Genomic DNA, 5,510 nt, shown 5'->3' with positions numbered 1-5,510 from the left:
CTCCTTGATGAGCTTAGAGACTGTCTTTTTTGCTCGTATTTTTTTATTCTCAGTGCTTAAGTGCTTTTAGCACAGTGCCTGGCACATAGCAAATACGGTATAAATGCTTTTCGTTACACACAATTCCCTCTTTCCTAATTCTATATCTGGCTGTCCCCATGCCAGGAACACCCTTCCTCATCAACTCTGCCTCCTGCATGTCCTCGTTTCCTTCAAGATTCACTTCAAATCCTACCTACCTTGTGGAAGAAAACTTCCTCTCTCTCAGCTAGTATTTTTCCTCTGCGATTAGCTCCCATCTGCCTGGTATGTATCTTGTATGTATATACTTGTTTGCGTGTTGTCTTCACCATTAGAATATGAGCCCCTTGAAGACAGAGACTGCCTTTCTTTGTATCGTCAGCACTTAGCACAGTGCCTGGCACATAGTAAACATCTAATAAATGCATGTTGAGTGACTACAGAATTGTAGGGAATTGGTCTTTAGCATTGTAACTCCACTTTAGCGTATGAGCACTTCTGGCATGCATATATAGCTCACTGAGAGATATTAAGTGACTTGATGAGGGTCACAAACGCAGTGTGAGTCTGAACTGGGAACTGAATCCAGGTCTTCCTGACTCTGAGACCAGGATTCTATCTGCTATACCACTGCTGACTCTTGGAGTGCTTAGTGATTAATTTTTATGCTTGCCTCATGGAAAGATGCCCAAGGCCCGCTTGTAACTGAGTAGAAAATGCAGATTAAAGTAAAGGGTCATCCTATTTAGTGCATTATTCCATTATGTAGGAATGGGGAATAGAACTTGGGGACCCCAGGGCAGTGGGGGCTTTCTGTCTCCAATGGTCCTTGAATCCTGGGGACCATTTTCACTGGGGATGCTACTTCAGCACAGTTCCACTTCTAGATCTTGCTGGCATTCTCGTACTCCTGTTACTTGATGACCCCATTTAGGGAAGTGAGTTCTGATAGTTGAATGGATAATCTTTTACCTTTGAACTGAATAACAGCTATTTCATAATTCCCTTTCTATTTCCTTAGTCAGCAAATCATGCTGAAGAAGGACCTAAAGAAACAAATACTAGAAAGCCTTCTACTGTAAAACTGTCACTCAGGAATTCATCTGATAGAGTCTACTGTCAGGAAATATGTAAACCATTTACGACAGTCCATTCTCTTCTTAAACAACTGTATAGATGGATTTAAGGTCAAATTTGAGAGTCAACATGGTTGAGAAAGTAGAGCACTAGACTTGGAATCAGGAAAATCTAGGTTCAAATCCCTCTCGAAACATTTGAGCCTCAGTCTCCTCATCTATGAGTATATTTGACTATATGTATCACCTCTAAGATCCCAACCCTAAAACCATGATACTAAGATGGAATTGTGGTTGAATAATGTCTCTATGCATATGCTATTACAGATGTTCAGATCTGAAAGTTGCCTTAGAAATCATTTAGTCCAATCCCTCATTTCACAGATGAAGAAACTGAGGCCCAGGGAGGCTGTGGTTTGTCCAAAAGCACACAGCCGATTAGTAATAGAGCAGAGATCAGGATCTAACACTACCTAACTCTACTATACCATGGTGACTCCTACATGATGTTATTATAAGATGCAGAACCAGGAGCCACTCTAGAGATGAGCTCGCTCAGCCTCCTTCATTTTGCAGTTGAGGGTGTGTTCCTATGTCTCATTATATCATAGAACGCTAGGACTGCTATCCTTATAGTTGCATCATGGGTAATTCTGAGGAACTCTAGTTTCATTGGTATAGAGATTTCAGTCTTAACAATTTATTGTCTTAAAAAGTAACCTTGGGGCAGCTAGGTGGCTCCTCTTTGATCCCCTTATCCCACCTGCTAATTAGCAGGTAATCACATGCACACTCACTATAATTGTATCTTCTTAGCAAGACTCCCACCCTCTCACATGGTGTACAAGGCAGCAGCTACCAGGCATGCTTACCCCTACTTCCTCATTTGAAATGTGAGCCAATCAAAATACTCAGGGAAGAGCTGAACCGAGATTCCTTTTGGTGACGTGTACCTATCAGATTGGCTCACTTTCATTACCTAAGGTTGTCTTTAAAAGTCTTCGAGCTGGAGTCCAACCTTGTTGATCTCAGCTTTAGTCAAAGCTTTCTTTCTTGCCTTGGCATTTTAATAAACTTTAAATTCTCTTTTCCTGAGTTTTACCTCATTAATCAAATGAAAGCCTGAACAAAGAAATTTTCACTTAACAATTGTATGAATTCTATTTAATACAAATAAAAAAATATTGTACCCAACACTTTGGAAGAGGCCTGCAAAAGATTTGTACAGAAAGGCAGCTAGCACAGGGGACTGAGAGCTGGTTTGAGAGTCATTAGAACCCTGGTTCAAGTTGAGCCTTTGACACCTACTTTTAGTGTGACACATACTTTGGGCAAGTCACTTAACCTCAGTTCCTGCCGCTGAGTTACAGAAGGAATGCTGATCTGCATTGGGTTAAAGGAGTTTCTGCACCAGATAGATGGAATCACAGATCTGACTGCCTCCTCCCCCTCAACTTTCCTTTCCCTAAAGGGATAGTCCTCTGTGTGTGGTTGGTGGTGACCTCAATTCCCCTTTTTTTGTCATTTGGACAGAGTAGTAGTAGCAAATCTAGGGACCAGCCACCCTGCCCAATAGACTAAGTGACCCAATAATTCTCCTTTTTTTTCTATCATTAACTTCTGTAATTCTGTCATGCTAATTTGGTAAAAGATGTGCAAATCTCTGTGAATGGTTGCGTACTAATTTTACATCACTAAAATAGGAGTTAAGCAGTTCTCTTTAAATTACTTGACGAGCTCAGCTGTGAACAGTTACAGTGATAAGGGAATTGGCCCCTAGGACTCTAACTCCACCTTAGGGTATGAGTACTTCTCCAAGTTGTGCTCCCTGGGTTCCTGACTTTAAGGGAACTACTCAACCTTGCAATATGTTAATGAACCATTTTCTCTTTGTTCCACATTTGGGTTATTCATTCTTGTTCCAAAGATGTGGAGACAGTTAACATGATGGGAAAAGCACCAAGACCTAGGATAAACAGCCATGTTGAGAATGTTCACTTACTTGCTTTAGAATAGTCAGTGTGATCCCTGTCACCCCATGTAAATGAGGATGCATACAGCTGATTCATAAAATGCTAACAGCTTGAAGAGACTTTATTTTTTTGGAGGCTATATTTATCTCTCTTGCCCAGGCTGGTAGCTCGGTGGACATTGAAGGGCAACTCTCACTGAAGATCAGTGGAAGCTTTGACTTTCTCTGTTGGAAGATGCTTTGAAGATCAGCTAGCCTATTTCTTCTTCTTCCACTTGACAGATGAGGAAACTAAAGCCTACAGGGGAGAAATGACTTCTTTAAGTAGGTCATAAACTGGGCAGAACCAGGTTTGTTATTTAGTCCTAGCCAACTCTTCATGACCACATTTGAGATTTTCTTGGCAAAGATACTGGAGTGGTTTGCCATTTTCTTTTCCAGCTGATTTTATAGATGAGGAAACTGAGGCAAACAGGGTTAAATGATTTGTCCATAATCTCACAGCTAGAGTAAGTGTCTGAGGCCAGATTTGAACTCAAGAAGATGAGTCTTTCTGATTCCAATATTCCATCCCATTTGCTGCCTAGCTGCCCTTCCCTGGGCAAAACCAGAACTAGAACTCAAATCTCCTGATACCCAGTCCATTGTTCTCTCCATTATTCTATACCATGCTTATCTGTTGTTTTATAGGCTCACAGGTCTGGAGGTGGTAACGCCTTGAAGAGCCATGGAATCCAATATCACTAGATGTAGAGAGTCTCAAACAGGTCAAGTGATTTCCTGTTTATCTAAAGCACATAGCAGTAGTAGGCAGTAATAAGTGCTTAATAAATGTTTATTAATTGATTTATTGAAATGTTGGTTGATTGAAAGACTCACAGAAAAGAATGAATCCACATTTTTTGATGTGGTCAGTGTTGTTTTTTCCACACCACTGGGCTGGATCCTAGGATTATTTAGGAGCCATGCCTCACACTTGTTGTTGGGTAGGGGGAGGGTAGGAGGTCTTCAGATTTGAAGATGGGATCTTCAGGGGAAAAAAAGAAAAAAAAAGAAATGTATTACATATAAATAATATATGTATGTATTTTATATGTAAATGGAATAGCAAATTGTACATAATAGATTTTCAGTTTCATGTGCAATCATTTTTTATTATACTGTGTTATGGGAATGCTCGATTTATCCCATAAATTAAATTAAATATAAATTAAAAATAAAATAAAATTTTAAAAAATTCTACCAAAAAAATTAAAAACCAAAAAGGAAATGCTAATTGAGGAAATGATTCAGTGTAAGTGTGGAACCCCTAAAATGCCTCCAGCCAGGCAGAGATGGATTATGGGATTATGCAATGTTATCTGGATTTCTCAGTTCTTACAAATAACTCAAGTGGGCTTCCCCTTCCCTCTCCCCTCTTAGCCTTGGCCAAGCATTGAGAAGAAGAAAACAAAAGAAGCTATATTGTCATCATTGTGATAAGAAGTGGGGTAAGTAGCCTGAGTTTATAAAATTCAACTTGTGATTTGTTCTTATATTTGAATTCAGCCCTCCAGAAGAATAATTCTTTCTCTGCTACCTTCAGCACAACAGGCTACTTTGGTTTCTCCCATCAATATCATTCCTTTGAGGCCCTTGAAGTCCTAAAAGGAGTATTGTACAGTTTCCTTTGGTAAATGAGGAAACATATCTTTTCTATGTTAAAACAAAAGTCAGGTTTAATGGGTAATTTCACAATGTGGACAAGTGATCACCAGGGACTGAACAAAGATCAACAAGCTCATTTTAGCAGGGACGTGAACTTGGCCTCAAACTTAAAGCATGGTCTCAGAGGTAAAAGGTTAGTGTGTTAAATGTTTTGCCTTTTGAATATTTGGTTTCAGTACGGAAGGCTGCAATACCAGCTTTATCTGAATGACTTTCTGTTGTAGCCTCAAGGAAAGAGTTGCCTGAAGACAGCTAAAGTAGTTCTCCACTCCCCCCTCCCCTTCTTTTGAATAGAAATGTATCTTAAATAATGTGAAGACAGGTCTCCTGCACTATATAAATTTAAGGAAAGCTACTATGTCCATAAGTATCACCCAAATTCACAGTGTTACCCATTTGGGTTGTATTTTACCCAACGTTGCAAGATTCATCTTCAAATCTGAAGTAAATGTGTCGGAGGTTTGAGGGGAGGTATGTAGAAAGGAGGGGTATAAGAAGGAAGAATTAAATAGAATATGCTCGTTTTACAGCCTCCCTGCCATTATCTGTGACATTGCTGGAATGAAGAGAATATTATGGCTTTAAAAACAGACTTTGTATGTGGTTGGTGATGATAGTGCTGAAGACTTATAAGGAAATGGTCAAGCGAGTGTACTTTGACTCTCTTTAGTTCTCCTATGAATCTGTTGTGGATGAAGTGAGATTTGTGAGAGGCAGAACTAGCATTCTGACGA

Source organism: Vombatus ursinus, unplaced genomic scaffold (assembly GCF_900497805.2).
Source record: "Vombatus ursinus unplaced genomic scaffold, bare-nosed wombat genome assembly UNPS02014812.1, whole genome shotgun sequence".
Lineage (NCBI taxonomy): Eukaryota > Metazoa > Chordata > Mammalia > Diprotodontia > Vombatidae > Vombatus > Vombatus ursinus.
This window is presented reverse-complemented; position numbering follows the sequence as displayed.